Raw genomic sequence first — 15267 nt, 5'->3', positions numbered from 1 at the left:
AGATTAAGTAAATGTTATGGTATTTGTGTATATGTTGATGTTGAGGGTCCCGTAGTTGGAGGTTATCCTGATACTCTAATAATCATCTATTCTCAAGTAGAGAGGGATGAATTATGTGGTGAGAGGAGCAGGAGGTCCTGGTCTATGTGCCGGTTTTGGACATAGTGAGGGGATTAACCTTGTGAATGGTATGAAGTATTTTGAAAGTGTATTTGTATATAAAAAAAAAAGAGAGAAAGAAAAAAAAAAGAAGAAGTAGAAGTCATTACAAGTGCATAACCTCCCGTGACCGCTCATCAACTTATCATCCGGATGAGTGTCTATTGGGTATTGTGGTGTCTATTGGGTATTGTGAGACGAGTGTCTAATAGGAATTGTGGTATGAGAGTGTCGAACATAATTATTATATGATGTTTATATCAAGGTAATTATATATGTTTTATAAATGATTTGTTGCATGTTAGCTCACCCTACTTGTTTGTGTTTGTTTTGTTTGGGTATGTGCGATGATCGTATAATTCGTTATACGGGAGCAGATGAAGGAATGTCGTCTGAAACAATACCAAGGAAGAAAGAGATCGAAGAATAAGTTAGAAGAATTCAAGTTATATTTAGGAGTTTATAGTTGAAATCTGAGTTTAAAATATATCAACTGTGAATTTTTAAGTGTGAAATTACGGGATGTTACCGTAAATGTAATGTTACAATATATAAATTATGAATTATCCAATGTGAGATATTGGGATGTTACATTTTACCTTTTATTAATAAATTTTATTTTATTATTTTATGTTTTAAATTTGTAAAGATTTTTTTTTAATTTACTTTTATAAGTGTTCTATTAATATATTTTTTAGATTCAATTAATTATTTATAATGTAAAAATCATATGATAATTTTTTTATTTATTTTTATCATGATAAACAAAGTGAATATACTTACACAAAAGCTCATGTATTTCCGCTAATAACCAATAAAATTAATATATGTAGAAAAAAAAAGTTTTAAGTAACATATTTATCATTATTATTACTATTAATAGGTAAAGAAATATGAAATTGTTGAGAGATATATTAGTTTTAGTTTGATGGAATTTGAGAAAGAGATATATGAAATGCAATTGATGAAGAAGAATGAACATGTTATTATTATTACTCATAAATTCCACAACAAAGGCGTGGAATTGTTACATATTTATTTCAGGTTTCTCATTTCCAAGACACTGGCAAACGCAGCACTGGCTGTGGCATCGCTTTATGCAATTAGGAACTTCACAGGGCATTTTAACACAAGCACTTGGGTCATGGCAGGGGTAGTTACAACCATTCACAAACCCTATAAAATTTCTTCATCTTCGTCAAATGATAATAAGTTAAAGAAATATAGAAAAATGTATAAAAGAAGAGAGTGAAACGTACCTGTTGCAAATATTACGAGACATAAAACCATCAAGCATGGAAACAATACTGCAGTTTTTGCCATTGCTGTTTCTCTCTGTTTAAAGGGATTTTTAGAATAATTTTTCAAGTTTCAGAGTTCTGTCTCTTAGGTATTATTTATAATCATAATAATAATAAAATAATAACGATAACAATAGTTACAATAATGGTAAGAATAATATTCATGAAGTGCATTAAATTATAAGAGACAAAGATATATTTAAAGTTGAAGTTGAGATTTGAAGTCTTTGTTTTTATTACTAGGTACCACATTCAGCGTTTTATTTATATAAGTAATTTCATGTGAAAATTCAATTTTTGAAGAACTGATCCAAAAGTAGCAAGTTGGATTGAAAGAATTTTAAGATAAAAATTGACACTTGTGTATGGTGAAGGCACACCTTATTACAAATTTAACTGAAAAATCAATTCAGTTTAAAAAAACATGGAATTTATCAATTTACTCCAATATCATGATATACTAAATTCAACAATTTATTTACTGAAAAGGGAGACAAAATACTGAAATAATAAATATTAGTCATAAATTGTTACTAAGGTTTTAGAAAACGGTCAGTCAAAATTGAACACATAGAGTGTGTTTGAATTTGACAAAAATATCACAATATTTTTTGTGGTGGAAATGGTCAATCCAAAAGAATATTAATTTCAAAGTGTAACATCCAAATTAATAATAAAGACTATTAATAGAAATCCTCACATGATTAATATTTAGGAAACAATTAACTTAACAGGAAACATATAAAATATACAGTTATACGATTATATCCATAACAGCAAAAACTTTATATATAATGACATTTTAATTTTAAGAGTTTCTATACATAAACTAAAGGTTTAACTAGAGTTTTACAAAATGTCAACTATACATATAAATTACTCATATAGCCTATACATTAGTATCATCCACCTCGAGCATCTATTCAACGGAAACATCCTTTTCTACTTACACATTAAGGTGATCATTGTAAAAAAAAAAAAAACAATTAAGGTGATCATTGCAAAAAAAAAAAGAAACTAACCAACAAACATAAATAGAAGGGCAAGCTAATTATCCTAAGCATAGCAGCATATAAGGTAAAATCACATAATCTCACACTTGATCATTCATAGTTGATATATATATATATATATATATATATATATATATATATATATATATATATATATATATATATATATATATGTTTTAAACTCAGATTTCAACTACAAACTCATAAATATAACTCGAATTCTTCTAATTTATTCTTCTATCTCTTTCTTCATTGGCACTGAATCAGACGACATTCTATCATCTGCTCCCGTATAACGAATTATACGATCATCGCACATACACAAACACAAACAAGTAGGGTGAGCTAACATGCAACAAATCATTTATAAAACATGCATAATTACTTTGATACACTCAACAAACATTATATAATAATTATGTGAGAACCCTCATACCATCATACAACAATCGCACCATAGACACTCATCCCATCATACCACAATCCCTAATAGACATTCATCCCACAATACCCAATAGACACTCATTCCACAATACCCAATAGACACTCATTCCACAATATCCAATAGACACTCATTCCACAATACGCAATAGACACTCATTCCACAATACCCAATAGACACTCATTCGGATGATACGTTGATGAGCGGTCACGGGAGGTTATGCACTTATGATGACTTCTACTTCTTCTTACAAATACACTTCCAAAATAATTTATACCATCCACAAGGTTAGTCCTCAACACTATGTCCAAAACCGGCACATAGACCAAGACCTCCTGCCCCTCTCACTACATAATTCATCCTTCTCTACTTGAGACTGGATGATTATTTGAGTATCGGAATAACCTCCAACAACAGGACCCTCAACATCAACATATACACTAATACCATATCATTACAGAATCTCTCCACGAGACTCATATCATGTTCATATTCATCAACTCATACCATGCTCAAATTCATAATTCCATATCCACCACAATAACATGAATTCATCAGAAATTTTCATTCCAACAAGATATATTGCACAATAATTTAACAATACATAATCTGTTCAATAAGATTTAAGTTAAAAACTTGTCGAGTAGACTTTCAGGAAAGAGAAGTGCGTCACAATGGACAACTTAAGTACCAAGTCTTTCCTTAGCCAAAGTGTTCCTCGACTAGTTTCTAACAAATTTCTTATTTACAGATTCAAAACAACAACATATAATATTAACACAGAAATTCAATATAGATAGATATATAACAAGCACATATGTTTTTCATTAACAGTATTCACACAGAATTTCAAGACATGAATAGTAATAAAACAATACTAAATTATAATATAAAAGCTTAGAAAGGTTAGCTCCCTTACCTCTATTTCAGACTTAGTTTCTTGACCAGAGATTGTTCCCAGAAAACTTCTAGAATCTCCACCCTAAAATCCTTCTTACTCTAAATTCTTCTATTTGGTGTTTTTTTTAATTATTATATATATATATATATATATATATATATATTTATTTATTTATCATTTCAATCGCCGAAAGATGTTTTGGTGTTTTGTTATTTCAATCATCGAAAGTTTCTTTGTCCATTTGTTTTCTTTTTCTTTTCTTTTTTTTAACAAAAATGTAGAAAAGAGTTTGAACCCATGTTCTTGAAATCACTACAATTTTCTACCATTTAAGCTACCAAAATTTCTTATTTAGCTTTCCACATTTTATTTTTACATAAACTTATTAACTATATTTTCCATTCATAAAGAAAAATTTATTACTACTAGTAATAAAATTGTTACTATTAAGGTAAATATTTTTCATAGGTCTTACAACTATCCGGATAAATGTATTGATATTAGACTCTGGCAGGTTCTGCACCTAAGTGTGGTGTAATAAACTGCTCACATCAAGCTACCACACACCAAGGTTGATCTGTTAAACATCTATGGCCAAGAAACAACCATTAGACGAAGGACTTCCTACTACCCTTCATGACATACCTCACCTTTCTCTACCTGAGACTAGATGGTTATTAAGAGTGTTAAGATTAATACGAAGCCCTTATATCAATACATCACACTACTGAACAACAACAAGAACTTCCCATTGGAAATTCCTTTCATAACATCTCTTTAACCATACTTACAATTATGTTTAAAATCCATAAAGCATCAACAATTCCAAATAGATATATAAGGACTATATACAAACCAAATCCAAACCATACCATAATCATGAAACCATGAAAAATAAGCACATAAATTTCAAAGCAAGGAGTGCTCAACGGTGAGAGGGTGGCACTCAGTTGTCGGTAACTGAAATGCTTTCACATCTTCACTGCAACGCTTGCGCTTAGTGCCACATCAGGGTCGTTCAATGCCATACCAGAAAAACAAAAACTGCACATTATGAATTAGTGAACCATGAATCTATTCAAATGACCAATTTGGTATTCATGACTTAGTGAAGGGTTCTAAAACAAGTTTAAGCGTCTGATTGAATACTAATTTGATCAAATGACCAAATTCTTAATTCTCCGATTCAACATCACTTTCAACCAAAACAAGCATAATTCATACAACAAACACAACAACTCAACATACCAAAATGACCAATTCTGACCAAATCAAAAATACAATACAGAAAACCAATACAATAACATATCAAATGGAAAGATTCCTTAGTTTCTCAACTCAACAACAACCAAACAAATTCAAGCAAAGCATAACCATTTTAACCCGTCAGATTTCACAATACTTCAACCACAAATTACAGACTAATTAGACATGAAATTTAACATTCTCAAACATTCTATAAAACTAAAATCAGGTAATTAACTTCCCTTATCTGACAGAAAACCAAATCGTTCTAAAGCCTAACACAACTCCACAAGCACAAGAAGTGTTATCTACTCCTACGAACAACAGAAACACGATCAGGGGTACACCGTTAGGACCATTGGTCAGCAAAGAATCTTATAAAAGACTCAAACGTCACATGAGATCTACAGTAGACTCGCATGCAAAGGAAGACAAAGCAGACCAAAAAGATAAGCAAAAAACTAACTTACTTTATATGATAAACTGATCAATCTAAATTGAAGAGCTCGTCATCATGATCAGCCCTACGGTCTCAGTTCTTCAACAAGACGAATAGAGGATGAGAACCCCTATGAATAAGTTAGAGAACTCTAGAAAAATGATTTTTAGGGAGATGTTGTATTTTAAAATAATGAAACTCGTTCATAATGAAACTATTTATATTAAAACCTTTTAATATTAAAATAATTAAGTCTCACTATTTTTAAACTAATACCACTTTTAAAATTCCATTTTCTGGGGTTTTACATTCTCCCCAACAAGAAAAATTTTCCTCATCGAAAATTCACTCATAAGGTAGAAAGAAAATGATGTTTTCTTCATTCTCTCTTATCACAAAAACCTAAACTTGATCGAGTTATAATCTTTAACACCTTAACTAACTAAAAACTTTACCTCTATGTTAAATTCTCTTATGTTCAATAGTGTAGATTTGTCTAACCATCATTTCCCTAAGCAACTTCTTAACCTCAAACTTAAAGCTTGAAAGATCCTTTACATTTGACCCACCAAAATTCTATCTGCTATGCTGAACTCACCTTCCATATGTCTTACACTACTTCTTGTAAGTTCCTTCCAAATCTTAAGCTAGCCTTGATTTCAAACTAATACATAATAGATAACATTTCATATCATCCTATTCCCTCTTTGTAGCACCACACAAATGACTTGATCACATACATTTTTCATCTACTACAAAACGTTAACCCCTTTGATTACTTTTATTCAAAACTAGTCTAATTACTTCATGCTTCCTTTATTGATCTTGGCAAGTGAGTAATAAAGTCCACAATAATGTTATCCCATTTTCAAAGTAGGATCCTTAACTTGTTGCAACGACAAAACCAAAATTGATACTTCATCTACACTTCTTGACCCATTCGTTTGTAACCATCTTTAGAACTGCATCCTTCTTAACTTGACATTACTAGCTGAATCAAACCTAACAACTTTATGATACATCTAAATTTAGGATTGGCTGATCTGTCTCTTCTCTACTACTTTGAGAAACTCACTAGTTATAGTTGAATATTATACTAATGAAACCTCCTTACAACTTCACTTCAGACCCCAATCTTCATACTTTTCCACTAACTCTTACTATATCCTTTTTAAACCAACAATTTGAATCTTCTTCAATAAAGATATTGTCTTCTCTTCTTCACTTGCATTTGTAAGACACCTCTGGTTCACATAACATTTGCCCTTAGCTTTTAGCTTAAATCATACTCAATGCACAACTAATAACTCAACTCTTGAAACAAGGAACACATATTGAGAACCAACATCTCCTAAAAGAGTTTGGAAAACAACTAAACCACTTTTTAGATCATGCTCCAAACTTGAAAAAAAAAATTCACAAAGACCTCTTAAAGTGTGTATATATATATATATATATATATATATATATATATATATATATATATATATATATATAATTATATCTCTTTTATTAAGATTTAATTATTATTTAAATAATAATTAAATTAAAAATCATATTATCATTAGAAGAAAATTATTAAATAACAATTATAGAGACACAAAATATTTAATCATCATTATTATGGAATATAAAGATTTGATTATCATAGTTGAAGATTTGACATTATGAATTTAAATGAGTAAATATTTCTTAATATAATATGTTATTGGGATACTTTGTTAACTATAGATGAAACTCATTTATTTTTATTAACCTTGACTAACCGCTACAAAATTAATTTAATTTTTTATAAAATCTACTAAAATAAAGTGTGTGGATATTAAAAAAAGATTGTATCTTATTTATTTTGATATATTATGATTTTATGTCATATTTGTTTTTTACTTTTCTATTTTTTTATATATGAAAAAATTGAAAATTTTACTTTAATTAAATAGATGCGTTAAATATCCCAAATATTTTTTTTTTTGGAAATGATTACAACAGTACCTACTAGAAGCAATTGGAATCAAATATAATTAATACTTAATGTGACATATTCAATGACGATTTTTTCTACCTTTTCATTGAAAATGACCAAATGATAACTTCCTATATACTCCTAACATACCTATCAATCCTTTAATTAATAGTTTCCACCCTACAATATAAATCAGAAAGAATATTTGTAAACAGAATAATAGTAATAAATAAAATTTTATGTAAGTATTTCAAAGATCTAAATTATAATATATATATATATATATATATATGACTAAAAAAATTTAATATTATAAATTCGTCGGTAAATTAAAATTATCGATGACTTACTAACAATCGAATATCGATTGATAAAAGCGTTGTCTATAAATTTTACCGATGGATTTTTTTGATCCGTTGGTAACTATCAATAGAGAAATATGTAATTTGTTATTAATGGAAGAATGCGATGGTAATTATAAACAAAAAAATTTGTCAATAGTTATTGACAAAAGAATTCATCGAAAATGTCGTTGGTAAAAACGTTATCTGGTTCATCTTCTTTTTCGCTCTTTCTCTTCTTTTTTCTTTTATTGTTATCCAAGGTCCAGATCCTTGTTTCTTTTTCTCGAACCATAAACCCCAACATTTGGGGTCCTACTCGTGCAAAGGGCATTCTTTCTCTTTTAAGTTGAAGGTTCGATTTAGTACGAAACCCTCATCCTCTCCCTTTCTCTTCTATTTCTTTGGCTTTCTATGCGAGAAAGGGAGGTGTCACTCCTTCTTCCCTCTGTTTTGGGTGGTTTGCAAGGAGGAGAGGTTGGCTTCGGAGTGATACCTCAACAGTATGAAGATCTCTATTCGAGGGCGTCCTCATAACGGTGGGGATCGCAAAATTTTCTCTTTTGAAGAAACCTGCGACGTGGAAGCACGTTCAAATCTGGCAAGCTTGAGTGCGAAGCGTCACAACGGCTGGCCAAACAATGGCGACGGTGCTCGCGATGGTGCGTCGTGTTTCGGGATGAAGTGTATTGTTGATTTTTGTTGGTTGCTGATTTGTAAGAGAAGAAGGAAGTTGTTGCGTTGCACAAAATGAAGAAGATGTGCAAAGAAAGAGAATAAATAACCTTGTCTTGCACAAAGAGAAGAAAAATGTTTTACCGGCGTATTTACCGATGGATTTTTTGTCGGTAATTTATATTTCATTTACCAACGGATTTTATCGACAAATTTTTTCATCGATAAGTAAAAAAGTTGGCGGGAAAATTTTCGCTCTTACCAGCGAAAAAATCCATCAGTAAGTGAAATATGCGTTATCGACAGAAAAATTTGTCGACTAGTAAAAAAATTGCGGAAAAATCCTCATTTTTTTACCGACAAGTGCATTATTAACGAATTTTATCGACAAAAATATCTGTCGATAAATGAAATATACATTATCAACAGATTTTTCAATAGATTTTTCCTTCAGTAATGATTTTATGGGTAAAAAATTTCTAAATCCGTTGATAAAATTTATCAATAATTCAAATTTATTGACGAATATATTTCCATCGGTAATTTGAAATCTTTTTGTTCTCTTTTATCATCGTTTAATTATAATTTAGTTATTTTTTAAATAATAATTAAATTAAAAATCAGACTATATTACTAAATGAAAAGAACGTTACATTTTCATATTATAAATAACGGAAAAACATAATTCATTCAAACTATTTGTATATATTAAGTATACTTAAAAAAACACAGTTAAAGAAGTTATGTATAATTAAAAGATTAAATTCTAAAGTTTCAACATTTAATACTGTTTTTAAATTATTCAACAGTCAATACTCTAAATTTAATATGCATGATATCTCTAAATTTAATTTAATATGCACGATCGATATCTCTAAATTTAATTTAATATGCATAATATCTCTAAATTTAATGAAAGTTGCGTGCTATGTTTGACTGACCAATTTTAATTACATACATAAAAACAAAATAAAAAATTGTATTTTCACAACGTCAACAGTTAAATAAAATAATAAATAAATATTATAACTGATCCTAAAAATAATCTGACATATAATATGTCAGATTTATATGTTAAATTATTTTTAAAATCAGGTTATAGTTTTTATTCTACTATTTTATTTTATTTGATAGTACATGTTAAAATACAATTATTTTTATGTATAATCAAAATTTTAAATTTATATCATGTTAATATAGAGAGATGTCGTTAGCATTTCAAAAGGATTAAATTACAAAGTCCCATCTCGTAAAATATATGCTTTTATAATATTCAATAACATTTTTAATAATTTATTTTAAAAAAACACCTCAATAATTATATTTATCTATAAAGATATTCAGTTTTATAACCACTGATTTCTTATGTCCATTTTACCTTTTATTAATATATTTTGTTTTATTATTTTGCTTTAAAATTGTAAATATTTTCTTAATTTACTTTTATAAGCGTTTTATTAATATATTTTTTTAGACTCAATTAATTATTTTTAATGTAAAAATCATATGATAACCTTTTACTTATTTTTATCATGATAAACAAAGCGAATATACTTACACAAAAGCTCATGTGTTTCCACTAATAACCAATAAAAGTAATATATGTATAAAAAATAAATGTAAGTAACATATTTATCGTTATTATTTTACTATGTATCATTATTATTGTTAATCACTGTTAATAGGTAAACAATATGAAATTATTAGGAGATATATTTGTTTGAGTTTGATGCAATCTGAGAATGAGTATAAGGAATGCAATTGATGAAGAAGAATGAACATATTATTACTTCAACTTCTCTTATTACTGATAAATTCCACAACAAAGACTATTACATGTTTATTTGAGGTTTTTCATTTCCACTGCAATCACAAAGGCAGCAAGAACTAACGCATTTCTTTACGCAACCTTTAAGATCACAGTGCAGATTACCACAACCATTTGGCCCATGACAAGGGTAGTTACAACCATCCACAATACCTACAAAATTATTTGTTCATCTTCGTCAAATCATAAGTTAAAGAAATATAGATAAATATATCAAAGAAGAGAGTGGAACATACCTGTTGCAAATATTACGAGACATAAAACCATCATGCATGGAAACAACACTGAAGCTTTTGCCATTGCTGTTTCTCTCTGTTTAAAGGGATTTTTAGAATGATTTTTCAAGTTTCAGAGTTCTGTCTCTCAGGATTATTTATAATGAAATTAATAATAAAATAATAATCATAACAATAGTTACAATATGGAAAAAATTAAGTGTTTTGAATTTCTAGTAGACGACGTTAAAGTCGAGGTTGGAGCTTTCAAGATTATTTATAAAGTTTTAATTGTTTACACCCTTTGCTTTAACATTCGGCATTATTATAATTACTCTACTAATTAAAATATTTTATAATTGGTATTAAGATAAATAACTACATAAATATACATAATTTATGTATTATACAGTATTTCTTCTTCGTTTAAACTAGTCTTTGGACCCGTGTATGGATATTTTTTAAATTTAATATTTAATAATAAAAAATAATTCTTATAAAATTATTTACTTATATATATATATATATATATATATATATATATATTTATTTATAATTATTTCAAATATATATATATTTACTACACAATATTATATGATCTTACTTTAACTTTTGTCATGCAAAAGCAAGGATAACTCTGGTTGTGTTTCATTTTTATTACATGTTCTTATTTGTAAAGAAAGTAATGATGTAGAAAAATGTTTTTCAATCATCAAGAACTATAATTATGAAATAGATGTTTTGGCATAAAGAAAAAAATAGTTTAATTTAATACAAAAAAAAATTAAAAGCTTATTTTTGAAAAATATATATTTGATGTATAATCTTGACCATTCAACTTTAGATAGTTAATTGAAATGGAAGAGACACTTATAGTCCATATTACTGTAATTACTACAAATGAAGGTGGTAGTAATTAATGATTATCACTGAGTATATAAATATATGTATTTCAATGTTATTATCATTGAACTTCTATCATGATTAAAAATGAAATATATTGTATCAACCTGATCTACAGGTTGAAACCAATGGAACAATTAAACCAATGGAACAATTATTCTTTATATGAAATATAAAGAATAATAAATGACAACAAATATAAAAATGTAAATAACAATAAATCATTATAAATATAAATATTAATAAATAATATACATAAATATAATAAATAATAACAAAAAATTTGTACTAAATAATAATAAATGATAATAACATTAATAATTATTCTTTAATAATATTTTTTTAATTTCTATTAACTGATACATTTTTTAAATTTAGTATATTAAATAATATATTCTACTTATAATATATGAATATCAAATTAATATTTTATATAATAAAATAAAAACATTTAAATTTACTTCCTTAAATGTTTTATAGCATGATTTTTATTTCAAAAAGTCAAAAATACTTGTTTATATAAATAATATATTTTAAGTGAAGTTATTATGTTTTGAAAAAATCATGTTTATAGTATTTAAGATTGTTATGAATGAATATCGATATTCAATTAAACAACATGTCAAGAAAATTTTCTTAATACACATTTGAAATTTATATTATTAATATTTATTTATCTATAAAATTATTTATATTTTACATTTTAAGTTAAATTTAGTGTAAAATTACTTACAAAATTATTCATGAAAAAATTTGTATATAATTATTACGAATAAATCTGAATATAATTATTTACGAAAAAAATTCATATATAATTATTTACATATAAATCTATATGATTATCAGTTTCGATGAAGTAACTTGTTTCTTAAAATAATTATGCAACTTGAACATGGATTAAAATACACGTTCTACAACAAATAATTATATCTAATTAAAGAAATACTCATTAAGAAATAATTTTGACATATAACAATAGGGTTAAATATGTTTTTAGTCCCTAAACTATTGGCCGTTTCTGGTTTTCGTCCCTCTTTAAAAGTAAGGTACAATTTGGTCCTCATTCTTTTCGAAATGTTCGTTTTAGTCCTCGGAATTTTGGTTTTAGTCCTCATTTGTTGCTAAATGAGGACCAAATTTTTAAACAGTGTTTAGATTTCGATGACTAAAACGAACGTTTCGAAAAGAATGAGGACCAAATTGTACCTTACTTTGAAACAGAGACAAAAACCAGAAACGGCCAATAGTTTAGGGACTAAAAACATATTTAACCCTATAACAATATTCATATACAAAAACACACCGTTCACAAAAACTTTCCCCCTTAAAAATGCATTCATTCTTTCAATTCACAACTTTGACATATTTCACACATTCATAACATCAATACACAAACATCTATACACATGTATACCTCAAACTAAACCATTATGAAGTTTATAAAACATATTGAAAGGCATCCAACTACTTCCCTGCACCACTCGTTGTCACCTAACACAACTCAAATAAAGAAGTACATAGAAGAGTAATGCTCAACACCAACTAAGTGAACACCAACTAAGTGGCGTCCAATGCCAGTCTAGGTGCCTAGTTAGCCTAGTTGTCACCCAACGAGAAAACCCCTAGAGCTCCCATGATTTAATTTGATTTGTTGGCATCCGCCAGTATTGATTGGCACTAGTGCACTAAGTCGGTGAGCTCTTTGACTTTGGTGTCCCAACGAGAATAACCCTCGCCCAGTGACAAACCACTACCAAGAAGCCATTGTCTTAGTGGCACTCAATGCCATCTTAGTTCCTAGAAAATCTCCTTTGAGTTTGATTTGTGTAATTTGACATTGTTTGAGCTAATTCTCATAATCAAAGACTTCAAAGGTAATTAAATTTGTGGTTCTTAGCTTAACCAATATCAAATTACCCAAATCAAATCTCACAAAGGAAATTTCCAACAAAATCAATTCACAACTTTCCTTCATATCACAATTTAATACACAAAAAACAAGAATTTCACAGTTCAATTATATCATACATGACTTATCACAATATAACAAAATCAGAGAGAAACTAAAACTAAGTACAAGCCCAACCAAGCAAAAAATCTAACTTAGGATTTCACAACTCTCAATTCTATCATACATGATTTATCACAATATCACAAAGCAACAAAAAGTAAAACTCAGTACAAACCCCACCAAGCAGAAATTCTAACTCAAGATTTCACTATTCTCAACTTAAATCAACAATAATCACAAATCAAGCATATCATCAAATTAAAGATTTAGCTTCCCTCATCTTTAAAAGATAGCCCATACAACTCTAAGAATACCAAAACTCCTCTAACTAATACGAAAGAAACTAATTGGTCCAAATTGAAGAGCTTGCTGCGATGATCATTTTAGCAGTCTCAAATATTCAAACAATTTTAGAAAAGTGATTTCTAAAAAATTAATATTTTAAAACAATAAAACTCTTTTATACTAAATATTTTTCATATTAAAATAATAAAATCTTATTATTTTTAACCTCCTTTCAATTTTAAAATATAATTTTCTAAGTCTTTAATCTATTGTTATTTTCAATTCACATAAAAATTATTAAATTATTAAAATATTATATTATATATGTTTCTTTTACTTTACATAATATTTTAAGAAGAAAAAATTGCATGAGGAAATTATTCCATGCCGGAATTTCAGAATAACATAAGACATAATAAAAGAAAAACAAAATCTGAAAATGAAGATAAATAAGGGAATTTTTAAGTAGTAAAAAAAAGAAGTTATAAAGAATCAATTAAATTTAAAAATATCATTTAAAAGATAAAATTAATAATTAAAAGATACAATTAATAACAATTATTTAATTTAGAAAACTAGTTTTTTTTTTACATTGAAAAATCTTTTTTATATAATGATATAGATATTTTGATTGTTCAAAAATTTATTTCAAGATTTTGGAATGTTATTGATGAAGAAAGATGCACGATCTTATTTGTTCTCTGATATAAATTCCAGAAGAATCTTTATTTGAACCATGAAACCTCAACTTTATTTCGTTATCATTAATTCATGATCTAACATTTCATTTCCATTACAACCGCAAAGGCAACATCCTTTTAGGCAATACTTTTTGCAACCAGGCCGAAAGCATTGTAAACTTTTGCAATCACTTGCACTCACGGATTTGCACTTGTATTGACAACCATTCACACAACCTGCAAAATTTCTTTATCCTTGTCAAAACTTTCATCATAAAAAATGGTGTTTTATGAGAGCACGTACTCATTTCACAAAACTTACACTGTATGCAACCTAATACAGATAACATAATTGTATACAAACAAAGAAAACCAAAGAGGAAATACCTGTTTCAAGTGCTATGAGAAACAAAACCATCAAACAATGAAACAACAGTGAAGCTTTTGCCATTTTGTGTATGTCTCTGTTGGAAAGGTGATTTTTTTTTTTATATTCAATTTTTCTCACTTGTGGAGGTGTCTGTCTCTTGGAATTATTTAACATATTAATAATAATTAAGTGCATTAATTTTTCAGAATAAAAGCTTTTGTCTTTTCAAATTAAGTGTACTAATAACAACAACAATAAAGATTGTAACATCCCAAATTTTTAATAATATCAATACATTAATCACACATCAATAAAATTAGAACAGTAAAAAAAAAACATAGTATCTGTTAAAGTTATCCAGGTGTAACTATAATAGTATAACATATACTAGAAAGGAGAAATAAAATCCCCATCAACAAAAACTTTTTAAGTTGAAAGTTAAAGTTTAGCCAAATGTTTTCAAAAGAAAATATATACTAGTGTTGTCAAAACGGGT

The 15267-nt window shown here is 27.6% G+C and overlaps 2 long non-coding RNA genes across 2 annotated transcripts; both read right to left on the bottom strand.

Moving 5' to 3' along the window:
- Positions 1-1124: 1124 nt before the first annotated feature.
- Positions 1125-1531, bottom strand: LOC148198680 (uncharacterized). The gene is made up of 2 exons (XR_015786701.1): positions 1419-1531; positions 1125-1335 (listed from the first exon to the last, which is right to left on the bottom strand). It is a non-coding gene; the product is annotated as an uncharacterized LOC148198680 (long non-coding RNA).
- Positions 1532-14428: 12897 nt separating this feature from the next.
- On the bottom strand, positions 14429-14911 carry LOC148198679 (uncharacterized). Its single transcript, XR_015786744.1, has 2 exons — positions 14789-14911; positions 14429-14638 (listed from the first exon to the last, which is right to left on the bottom strand). It is a non-coding gene; the product is annotated as an uncharacterized LOC148198679 (long non-coding RNA).
- Between the last annotated feature and the right edge of the window lie 356 nt (positions 14912-15267).

This window comes from Vigna umbellata, chromosome 5, assembly GCF_029865625.1.
Source record: "Vigna umbellata cultivar VRB3 chromosome 5, Vumbellata_1.0, whole genome shotgun sequence".
In the NCBI taxonomy this organism is placed as follows: Eukaryota; Viridiplantae; Streptophyta; class Magnoliopsida; order Fabales; family Fabaceae; genus Vigna; species Vigna umbellata.
This window is presented reverse-complemented; position numbering and strand designations above follow the sequence as displayed.